This window comes from Fundulus heteroclitus, unplaced genomic scaffold, assembly GCF_011125445.2.
Source record: "Fundulus heteroclitus isolate FHET01 unplaced genomic scaffold, MU-UCD_Fhet_4.1 scaffold_49, whole genome shotgun sequence".
Lineage (NCBI taxonomy): Eukaryota > Metazoa > Chordata > Actinopteri > Cyprinodontiformes > Fundulidae > Fundulus > Fundulus heteroclitus.
The window spans coordinates 1,654,138-1,666,709 of record NW_023396912.1 but is presented as its reverse complement, the minus strand read 5'-3'; the positions used below and the strand labels follow the sequence as shown (position 1 = coordinate 1,666,709).

Here is a 12,572-nt window from a genome sequence, read left to right as displayed (position 1 = left end):
TGACATTTCTGTCCTAATCAACCAGGAACTTTCTTCTGGTTTTCTGTTTTAAAACAACTTTTAGATGTGTTGTGTGTTTCTGTCTCACTAGTAGACACCGTGGAGCTGACCATGACAGGTTTTATTCTATTTTTTTATAGCATTTTTATTCTGAGAGCATGAGAAGCCTTGCCTCCATTGTTTGTACCAGGGATGTTTCCAGTGAGCCGATGCTTCAGAGCATCATGGCCAGCTCTGCGTATCGAGGCTTGTTAATGTCGTAGGTGCCGACTTTTGAAGCCTCCAGAGCAAAAACACGTGAACTGATTGAAGAACTGAGCTTCTGGGTTGGCGTGTTTCAAAGGGGAAAATAAATGCTGCTGATACACATGTTGCTGTCTTGGGATGATTTGCTATATATGTCAGTTTTAGCTTTAAAAATAGTAAGAGAGAGGAGAGTGTTAAAAATGTTTATCCCAACTGTTGCTCCTCTGACTCCCCTCATCTGTGCCTTTTTAAGACATTTTATCTACCAAATGTAAATGATAATACTAAATCTCTTTTCTGGTTGTCTAGTGGTTAGAATTAAGCTTTTACTCCAGAGACATAGATTTAATTCCCCACTAAGCTTTACAGTTTTTCAGTTTCAGTTTGAAATAGAGATTTTGTTTTACTTGAAAAGTTAAAACTAAGCAGCCAGTTTCTTTTATGTAACCAAACAATGGCACCACTTTGCTGAGCTTTAAACCTGCCAGGTTGATAGAAACAGGGAAGGCAAAGCAAGTTTATTAGTCTGGTTCCATTTATAACCATAGTAGGTCAAAGTGACCCAGTTGTAGTGCTGGTGGACAGAAACTTGACTGTTGATCCCAGTCCCTGCTTTGCTTAAAGCCTCAGAAGATTACCAAAGATCATGAGACAAAAACGCTCTAAACACATGAACTAAATGTTTATGTATGGAAGGGGATCCAGCAAAGCCAGTCATGTTAGCTGTAGCTGCATTGTTACATTTAATTGTTATTCCTTCAAAATGTCATGGTGAGCAGGTGAGCCGCCTGCAGGAAATTCTCATATTAATGATTAGATGCAATGAAGATTTAATTAGAGGAACACTGAATAACTGCACTTTTTAAACAAGGCATTACCCATATATATTTATATGAATAGATTCTTCTCTCCCTGTCAACAGAGTGAGCCACCTTAAATAAGTTTTGGGAACTAGCACTATGATTTAATTTAGCATTGGCTAAGGATGATCAGTGAGGAAAACACCATACAAAGATAAAACTTCTGTTGATTTCTAACTTAAACTGTCTAAATCCTCTGATCTGCTGTCAGAGATGCAATTATTCTGGTGAGTTTGTTTTCTACCTGTCAGTGAATTATTGGGTTTAGCCAGGTAGCTAAGACAGGTTGCCAAAATAAAGGGCCTTGTGTTAAATGGATAGTTGTCAGCTATATTTAATGAATATCATCGTTCAACTCAGATTTTGTCTTTGAATTACTCCTAAGGAGAAATACCTGCTGGATTTCAGTGCTCTCCTGCTAACTGTAGAGTCTTTATGATGTCCTTCAGTCCATTCTTCTCTGGACAGAGCTAGAGCTTCAGTGGCAGCTTCCTGCCTCCTCAGCTGGTGGAACATGCATGGATGTGTCCTCCTGATCCTTCTCTATGAACGGCTTTCTGTTTCCTGAGATGTTCATCATTGGCAGCTGGCTTCATGAAGCTTTCTTAGACCTTTATTCTTTCCTGGAGGCTTTTTCTTCCAAAAGCTTGAGGGTAATTTACTGAGCAGTCCTGTATCCATGCATACCAAGTACCGTATTTTTCAGATTATAAGGGCCACTTAAAATTTTCTCAAAAATTGATTGAGTGCCTTATAATCCAGTGCACCTTATACATGAAAACATCTTCCTGTGTCAAAGTTCACTTCTGGAAGTATCCCAAAATAAGAGTCATTGAAAATAAAGAGCCATGGATGATGTAGTTGTGACAACCTAACAAGCTAACAAATTAAATATTCTATTTCTAATCAGATATGTTTAAGACACAGACTTTTACTTGATGAAAACATAGGATATATTACAGGTAATTTAATACCTTACCCATATATTATTCACAGGAAGCTGGCTCCTTGGTTTAATTCAGAGCTGCGTTCCTTGAAGCACAATGTTAGGAAATTGGAGAGAAAATGGCGCTCTACACACCAAGAGGAATCCTACTTAATCTGGAGGGACAGACTATTGTTGTATAACAAGACCCTCCGCAGAGTTAGAGCAGCATATTTTTCATCATTAATTGAAGAGAATAAAAATAATCCTAGATTTCTCTTTAGTACAGTTGCCAAACTTACCCAGAGCCACAGCTCTGTTGATCCATCCATTCCCTTAGCTCTTAGCAGTAATGATTTTATGGGATTCTTCATAAATAAAATTGATGCCATTAAAAATAAAATAATTGGTATCCTTCCAAACATGATTACCTCATCCTCAGTAAGTGAGGCAGCATTGGAGGAATCCTTAGAACCTGCGCAGTGTCTGAACTGTTTAGAAGCAGTAGAGCTTTCTGAGCTATCTAAAATTTTAGCTTCATCTAAACCTTCTACCTGTATGTTAGACCCAATCCCAACCAAGTTGTTTAAGGAGGTATCCCCTTTGATCAGTGGTCCTATTTTAGACATGATTAATCTATCCTTAGTAAATGGATATGTACCACAGGTTTTGAAAGTAGCTGTTATTAAACCTTTACTTAAGAAACCATCTCTTGATCAAGATGAGTTAGTAAATTACAGACCTATATCTAATCTTCTTTTCTTATCTAAAATTCTTGAGAAAGTAGTTGCTAATCAACTATGTGAACATTTACAAAGTAATGACCTACTTGAGGAGTTTCAGTCAGGCTTCAGAGCTCATCATAGCACTGAAACAGCTCTGGTGAAGGTCACCAATGATATTCTCATGACCTCAGATAATGGACTTGTGTCTATACTTGTCCTGTTAGATCTCAGTGCTGCATTTGATACAGTTGATCACAATATTCTCCTACAAAGACTTGAGCATACTGTAGGGATTCATACTGAGCCCGGTTCTGCCGGAGGTTTTTCCTTCCCGTTAATGGGTGGTTTTTCTTCCCACTGTCGCTTCATGCTTGCTCAGTATGAGGGATTGCAGCAAAGCCATGTACAATGCAGATGACTCTTCCTGTGGCTCTACGCTTCCCCAGGAGTGAATGCTGCTTGTCGGGACTTTAATGCAATCAACTGGTTTCCTTATATAGGAAATTTTTGACCAATCTGTATAATCTGACCCAATCTGTATAATATGATTGAACTTGACTTTGTAAAGTGCCTTGAGATGACATGTTTCATGATTTGGCGCTATATAAATAAAATTGAATTGAATATATTACTGGTAATGTAATACCTTACCCATATATTACTGGTAATGTAATACCTTTCCCATATATTACTGGTAATTTAATACCTTTCCCATATATTACTGGTAATTGAATACCTTTCCCATATATTACTGGTGATTTAATACCTTACCCATATATTACTGGTAATTTAATACCTTTCCCATATATTACTGGTGATTTAATACCTTTCCCACATATTACTGGTAATTTAATACCTTTCCCATATATTACTGGTGATTTAATACCTTTCCCACATATTACTGGTAATTTAATACCTTTCCCATATATTACTGGTAATTTAATACCACACCCATATATTACTGGTAATTTAATACATTTCCCATATATTACTGGTAATTTAATACCTTTCCCACATATTACTGGTAATTTAATACCTTTCCCATATATTACTGGTAATTTGTCTTTCTTCAATTACTTTCCCAAGACAAAAGTTCTCTCTGCAGAATCACACAGCTATGAAGCGTAGTTTGCAGTGTTTGGTGTAGATTTAAACTTTTAAACCATGCAGCTTACATGAAGTGACCAGTGTATTTCCTCCTCAAGGTAACCAGGTCTGATTTCTCTAATGAAAAGTGGGTACGTCTCTGATTACATTAAGCACAGAATTTCTGTCTGGGGGTTGGTTTGTTCTGTCTGACCTGCAATGTGGATGGGGGGGTGGTGGTGGGGGGGTGGGGGGTGGGGGGCAGGGAAGGTGCATTCACCAAAGCTCTACTACGTCGGGACAGCAGGAAGACCGGGTAAATGCCTCTTGTTGCTGCTAAACTTTTTTACTCCATGATGATTCACTGAAATTGGGGACATGTCATCCAGAATGGGCTCGTTCCCCAGAAATTGGGGACATCTGGTCACCCTAGCAGAGGGGTGGAGTGATATTACACACTTAGGAAGAATATGTAATGCGCCTTATAGTCCAGTACGTCTTATATGAGGACAAAGACACACATAAACATGATAATTCATGGTGCGCCTTATGGTCTGAAAAGAGGTTCTTATTCTAGTCAGCCCATGTATTCCCGGGAACACGTACGTTATGCCACATAAGTTACTTCACTTATTTATTGTACAAAGTCAACTTAAAAAAAAAATCTGGTACTTTTAAAATATCCATTAATGATCTCTGCATCTCTCCCACCTTTCAGGTTCAGAGTCTCCTCATCCTGGACGGCCTCTCCATCCTCTCCATCCTCTCCTTCACTTTCCACATTCATCACATCACCTGGTTAACTTTCATATTTGCAGCATCAAGTTCTTCCTTCACACCTCAAAGAGGCTCTTGTGGCTTTTGGTCTTCAGTTATGTGTGGTTCCAGAAATAAAAAATTAGGCTTCCAGTAATTGTTTCCTTTCTTTATTGTCCACAGCTCCCAGGCCGCTGTACTTCACTACTGTTCTATATGCGGAGATGGAGAAAGAAGAAGAAAACACTGTGAGACAGACAGTAAAATGTTTTTGTGTTGAGTAAACCTAACTTCACTGACAGACATAAATGGTCTTTAACAAATTGTAAACATTAGGAATTTGTGCATTCTGCTTATTGCTCCTATTCTTATCAACAAATTGATAAACAGTTATGATTTTTGGCTGTTAGCCTATTTGTGTCATAATCCTCCGGTGATTATATTTTGTCTTAAGCTCTATTGGCACAGGATGAACATTATCTGTGGACCTGATGTAATAAATAAGTTTCTCACCTACCTCAGTGTTTTTTATGTGACACATTCACACAGAATAACCAAAGCTGGAGATTTTGGTGAAATTTATGGACATCTTTGCTGTTTATTTTGTAGGTGAGCGGCTGTGTAGAGGAAGCAGTGCTGCCAACTCTGCTTAGAAGCGACTTAGGGCTTACTTTTTCCTAAAGTCACTTGTAAATTTCATATGTTGCAGTTTTCTGGCTTATTTTTGAACGTGAAGTGCATTACAGCACCAGCTGGGGTAATATTTGTCCGCTTACATACCCACCACTCTCCACCACGACCAGGATGGAGGACCAAAAATGACATAATTAAACATAAAGCAAAATATGTATTTCATGTATGAATTTTGTTTTTCCTTAAACATGCTTCCATCAAGAAATGTATATATCCTATTTCATTTTCCTTAGATGTGTTTTTGTCAAGAAATAGGTATTGTTTTGCCTTTTACTTGTATAAGTCTTATCTGTTATTTTTTTCAGTGCTCCTGTCTCCTCGTTTTATACTGTACCATATGCATTTCTGCCTCGTTATGCAAATGAGGGGGCGGTCTTAAAGGGACAACTGCTCCCTATTGGTTGGTTAGCATCAGCCATCTATAGCTGGAAACTTCATGCCACTGTCACAGTGGCTACCAGGTTATCAGTGAGCAGAGGCATTTAGCAATTTAACTTGAAGACACATCTGTGTTTCCAGACTTTATCATCTTTCATGTGGACGCTGTGACTAAACGTGTTTTTCATTAAGCGGCTCTCATGGACCCAGGTGTTGGCACGTATCGCACCGTTCTCCTGGCAGAAACTACAGCCTGTGCTGCTCAAAGCTCTCATGGAGCAGCAGATCCAGTTGGCTCCGTCTCATTTCCTGACATCTAGGCGTGCAAATAGAGATGTTGAACTTTTGAAAAAAAAAACAACTTGTATGTTTTACCTCTCAATATTGAATGTAAAGACAAATCCTCCACCTGACTGACTGTGACAGCGGTCGGTTGCAAATGTAAAAGGAACAAAGGCTTTATCCACCTTATTTTCAGAGTAAAACAGTGAGTTGAAGTTTGTTGGGTGAGAAATCCAGTCAGCCCCTTCCTGTCACTGGCGAGCTAACTCAGAACTACAGCTAACATTATATTATTATATTATTATTATGAAATTACTATTACTAACACAGCAAGACTTAGTACCAAACTCATCATTATGGTTTTGAGGGAGACCGGGATCATTTGTGCAGTTAGAGGATGTCTTAATAACTGGTATTAAAAAGGTTTACACAGAGAAGGAGTGATTTATTCATCAACTGCATATGAGAGCTGGATGTGAATGTAAGGCGCCCTACAACCTGCACCACCCTGCTGAAGTCTTTTCACCTCGGTTTTCACCTGGGGTTAAAAGCTTTAAATTTCAAGGAACCACCAAAGCGACTGTTTGTTCTTTTCATTTCGTCGACAAAGACCTGCAGAAGACCACCTGATACCAGAGAAACGTCTGGACTACGAGGATCCATTAAAAACTCCAAGGAGACGTCAGGAGGAGAGCAGACACAGGTAAGCTAAGGGATGTTTAATTTCTACACTAGACAATGTTAACTCTAGTTCTCAATTTGTTTTCCTCTTGTTTATGGATATCCTCTCACATGAAACCAGCTTTTAAGTTTTTATTTATTATTAGGCCTATCTGGCCTATTTTTGATTCGTGCTCATATGGAGTTATATTTGTTAAATTACATTTACAGCAATATTTGGAGTTATTTAGCATGTCAAGAGATAAAAATTGGGCTTAATTTTCATATGTTTGTGATGTAATACATACATTCATAATCATCTCAGTTCCTAGTTAAATTAGATTAGCAAGATAAATATTTAGCTCCAAACTAAACATTTAGTTTGGAGCTAAATATTTATTATGCAAACTGACTGGATGGACTAAAGCATGTTGCAATAATCTGGTCTGGATGAAAGCTGGAGAGATGTTTCTGGATGGATTTCATTCCTCTGGAGGAACATGGAGGGAGAGTCTGAAGAGTTTGACTCTAGAGAGGAGACATTTTCACAGGATGAAACCAACAGTTTCTGGGTGAGTTCCTTTATGGAGAAACATGACCCAACCTGTTCAATGCAGACACTTTTACCTCTAAAACCTCTGCAGAGATATTTACCTCCAGCAGGTGGCGCCTCAGCACCAAACACACAACTGAGGACATAATAATGAATAAATACTAACTTATTCTGACTAAATACTGATCAGAAGCACAAGATGACGAACCAGAACTGCTGTATTGTGCCATATAAATCAATACGGATCACCTTGAACCTAAAAATAAAACAATTAAATGTGGTTTATTAAATATAAGGTCTCTTCCTCCAACGACTTTGTTAGTTAATGAATTCATTTCTGATAAACAGATTGATTTATTTTGTCTCACAGAAACCTGGCTACAAGAGGACTACGTTAGTATAAATGAGTCAACTCCCTCCAGTTATTCAAATTTCCACATTCCCAGATCTGTGGGAAGAGGAGGAGGAGTGGCAACCATCTTTCAGTCTGATTTATTTATTAGTCCCAGGCCAATTAATAATTACAGTTCTTTTGAACATTTAACCCTCAGTTTCCCTCATCCAAACTGCAAAGCAATAAAACCTCTTCTGTTTGTTGTTTTGTATCGTCCACCAGGCCCTTACTCTCAGTTTTTGGATCAGTTGTCAGATTTCTTATCTGATACGGTGTTAAATACTGATAAGGTTATTATAGTGGGTGATTTTAACATCCATGTTGACACTAAATGTGATAACCTTAGCGTAGCCTTTAAAACTTTCATAGATTCCTTTCATTTCATTTCAAAGTTTATTTGGTAGGGACAGACACACACCGACATAGACAAACTGAACAGCGGTCCCCTGTTTGCGTCATAGTGCAATAGCTACTGCTGATTCGCAGCACTTGTCCCTAGATTGGCATCATCTTTACTGGAGGTCAGAGGTCAGAGGTCAGAGGTCAGCGTGGTTCTAGTCAGCCAGTTCAGTAATGGACCGAGCAGCAGGACTACAGGTCAGCAAACACTCTACACGGTTCCATCCCATCCCAGACGTGGCAGATATTATCAGTGGGTTCAGGATGTGTTCAGAGGAAACAGAACATTAAAGGTTACACTATATGTGAGGATTTGATGGAATCTGACTTTGGAAAGAGCCTTGAGATAACATCTATCATGAATTGGCATTATATAAATCAAATTGAATTGAATGTAATTTGGGTTCCATTGGTTATTATTGTGGATTTTATCATCATTATTCTGAAGGTGCTGCACCATCGGCATCACATTTATTCTGAATGTTGTTAGGTCCTGATCTGAAGTAAAGAGCCTTTAGGTGAAATGTTGTCATAATGAACAACTCTGACTTTCTGAATGTGTGAATTAATTTTAATTAACAGTAGCAAATAAAAGCATTCAGACATTAAAAGCTGTTCCATAAAAGCTGATGTCAGAACCAGAGCTGAGAGGAAAGGCAGACAGATGTTCCTCAGTCAGAGCAGAACCAGTCTGGACTTGTTCAGGTCTTCATGGTGGATCTCCTTCCTCCCTTTGTGTTGAAACACTCAGCATCTCTCTGCTCACAGAGACAAACTCAGACATGTTTTCAGGAATGTTCCCTGAAATATTTCTCTTCTTTATGTCTGAAAGCAGCAGGTAGGTATGAAGGGGGATTAGCTTCTAATCACCTCTTACAACCATGACTACTGGTTATGGTCTTCATGATGATCAGTCTAAACATCTTTATAGCAAAATATTACCTCAGTAAAAAAACATCAAAGCTCACATGTATTTAACAGAACATCTCACAGACTCAATAAAACATGCTGTATTGATGTGGAAGGCACAAGTTCTTATTAAAACTCAAATGTTTCCAAATTCATAAATACAGGTGAGTAAATCCAGTAAAAAAAACGGTTTAGTAACACATGATGATAACAGAAAACACTGAGAAAAACACTGATACGGCTTAAATAAAGCTAAATACTAACACTGCATGAAAAGTGAGATTTTCGTCACTATGCGGCACTGTAGATTGTCGTGGAAGTTCAGGTTAACGGCTGTTCACGGCAATTTGCAGGCAACACCGAAAACTGCCGTGAATTGTCAGAAATTGACGTGGGCCTACCTTGGGAGTTGTCCCCCCATCACCCCCCTCCTCCTAATTCTAGGGGAGGCTTTAACATGTAAATGAAAATGCTGTGAGCTAAACAAATGTAAATCAGGGTTGCAGGGGGAGTTTTACCCCAAGTGACATTTCTCTAAAAGGTAAGAAAATCTCTGGTACAAATAGATCAGGCTCTATATAACCTAAATATAGACTCTTACATTTTACCTTGAATTGATTTATTTAATTAAAGTATGCTAGATTACTGTGTATGCCATTAGCAATGGCAAATGTTATGTAAAAAAAATACACAAAATAATTTATTTCAAAAATTTGTTTTAATCAGAATCAGTTGGTAAAATGTGAATCAGAATCAGCAAGGTAAAATGTGCATTCCATGCAAACATTAGAATCAGAATGAGAGGTCTGCAGCGATCACAGTCTCCTAGAGCTCAACTACTGTGCATAGTGGCATGACTACAGTGACCTTTTTTTTGGTCTTACTTAAATGCACAGAGGATGTATTAACTACACATCTCCCAGCAATGCGCTCAACTGGCAGAAATTATGCTGGGTATGACGTGTCTGTTCCCTGCAAGCCCCAAACTTCTATTGGCTTTCGTTCTGCTGACACCAAAACACTGTGCTTCACATAAAGCATATCAGCTGTGTCATTGCATGACAAAGTCCCAACCATTTGTCTTCCTAAAATACTGGCAAATTCTGCACCATATTCACATGTCCATGGCATATGAAGCTGTTGGCTCTGCTGAAATTGCCTCATAATCTGGACTTCAATTGTCCTATTGTTGTGATTAAACTTTCCCAGTATTCCATTAAAACGCTCAAATGAAAGCAGGGTTAACATGGGGTGCAAGTTTTGAAACACATAAAAATGTGTATGTGTCACTAATTAGGTCAAGAATAGATTATGGGAGTGTGGTATATGGTTCAGCGGCTAAGTAGGTTAAAAAAATTTTATGTTATTCAAGCTAGAGCATTGAGAATTTGTTTAGGGGCAGTTAAATCAACTCCAGTATGTGCTTTACAAATAGAATCAGGAGAAATGCCATTATGTATCAGAAGGCAACAGATAATGGTTAATTACTGGATAAATTTAAAAGGACATAATGAAGATCATCCAGTTATGAAAGTATTAGAAAGTTGTTGGGAAAGACGAAAGGGTCAATTTAATAGTTTTGGATGGATTGGGGATGATAGAACAAAAACATTTAATGTATATAACAAAGAATTCAGTCCAACAGTATTGTGGGCTTTGAGACCTACATGGATATGGAAATATATTAATATAGATAGATCATTATTAAATATTAAGACAAGAAATATAATAGATATCTGCCAAGAATTTTACAATCAAATACAGATTAAATATAATGATTATTTGCAAATTTATACTGATGGTTCGAAAAATCCAAAAAATGAAGCAACTAGTGTAGCTGTAGTGATTCCTGAATTAAAAATTAATATTTCAAAAAGAACATCTAATTATTTTAGTATATATGCGGTAGAATTATGTGCTATATTATTAGCTTTAGAATGGGTGGAGGATACAAATATAAATAAAATAATAATTTGTAGTGATTCATTATCTGCATTATTAAGTATAGAAAAGGGATGTACAAAGATTTTTCGTTTTTTTTTTATTCTGGGATCATAAGGATTTGAAGGATATATATTAGGATCCAATAGATGGCAGTAATGCAACAACTATGGATGCAAGCTGTCGTTAAATCCTAAAGAAGAAGAAAAAGAAGAAGAAGAAGAAGAAGAAGACTTTACATGTGTTTGGATTTTACTGGTATGCCGGAAAACGTCTCGCGTTCAACTCCTCTTGGACGCGATCCACAACTTTCAGCCAGTCCGCAGACTGATGAGAAGAAACTGCTGATTGCTATCAGTGGACTGTCTCGTCAGCTTACTCAACATACTGCCGACATGAATGAGAGGTTCACTCAACTGCAGAATTCGGTAAACTCCAGGTTGCTGTCCATAGAGGACAAGATGGCGGCTCTGCAGTCGAAGAACTGTGCGGGAGAGACTAACTCCAAGAAGAGAAGACGGGTGCACAAAAGCTTGCGGTAAGAATATATTTGACTGCTAGCTAAGCTAAAAGTAGCCTAGCCATAACCCAAAGCTAAGGGTGTATTTTTTGTGATTTACAGTACGCCGTCTTCACAACTCGGAGACAAATTGCAGGCGCTATGAACCGGCGCAAGGGTAAGATTTAAAGAATATGCTTTCATTCTGCGATAAAAGGAAATAGATACGGATAGATACCGATCATAACTGTACATTTTGTTTTCACAGACTAAGCACGCCTCATAATGAGGCAGTTACCTCCTATCTGCTCGGAGCAATAACTGCAAGCCTCGATTTACACTATATTGATAAAGACGACATTGTGTGTAAGGGACTTGTTTTACTGTTTCTCCCTTGTTTTTAATGTTACTGTGACTTGTGTTTGGTTTTTATTCATACCACTCTCATTTATTTGTTTTCCAGCCGCTTGTAAGACGTATTACGAGACGGTACGCAGGAGCTTCAGATATACGCAGCCAGAGAACTCAATGCGGGCGGAAGCTGCCAAGAATTCAGCTCGGAGTCGAGCGAGAAGAAAGAGGGTAAGACTTTATTTGGTGACTATTTTTCAGGTGCATTGATAGATGTGTTGTGTCCATACGCAGTGCATCCCATCGCATAATACTGATTCATTGTTTTGTTTTTTACAGCTGCAGGAATCGAGGCAGAGCGTGCTAGCTGATGAGGAAGTGGAACTCTGGATGTCCGCCACCGTCGACCTCATGTCTGACGAGGAAGATGGCGTCCTTTGGCGGGGTCTCTGGATGGATTGTACCGCCGTCATTTCGTAGGCCGGATCTCTCTGAACTCTGTGTGAAGCTGCAGTCCCGTTTAGAGGCGACGCCGAAGTACAAAGCCATGCACAGCAGGCGTCTGCGGACCTGCCTCGGAAAGAACGCCGCCAGCAGTTGCCTACAACCCCGAGGAGGCGCATTTATAAATAAACCAACCAATCACGAGTGATTTTACTAGTTTGAAAATAATGGTTTCAGCCAATACTGAGTAAGAACATTCTGGCCTGCCCTGGCCACGTGTGGTTTTGCTGCCAATCAGGAGCGATTTTACTTATTTAAAAATAGTGGTTTCAGCCAATACTGAGTAGGTTATTCAAGCCAGACCTGGCCAGCCGCGCGGTTCGCTGCATTCATATGCTAATTAGGGCCATTAGTGCAGCTGATCGCTCTCCACATACGTCAGAGTCCGGTTCCGACAATTTGTGGCCCTGA

At 38.8% G+C, this 12,572-nt stretch overlaps 1 long non-coding RNA gene across 2 annotated transcripts; it reads left to right on the top strand.

Annotated features, from left to right (window-relative positions):
• Positions 1-11,122: 11,122 nt before the first annotated feature.
• On the top strand, positions 11,123-12,092 carry LOC118560828. 2 transcript variants are annotated; one of them, XR_004929617.1, is made up of 4 exons: positions 11,123-11,484; positions 11,575-11,672; positions 11,781-11,888; positions 11,997-12,092. It is a non-coding gene; the product is annotated as an uncharacterized LOC118560828 (long non-coding RNA). The 2 variants fall into 2 exon arrangements; XR_004929616.1 differs by having other exon boundaries at positions 11,770-11,888.
• Positions 12,093-12,572: the final 480 nt, after the last annotated feature.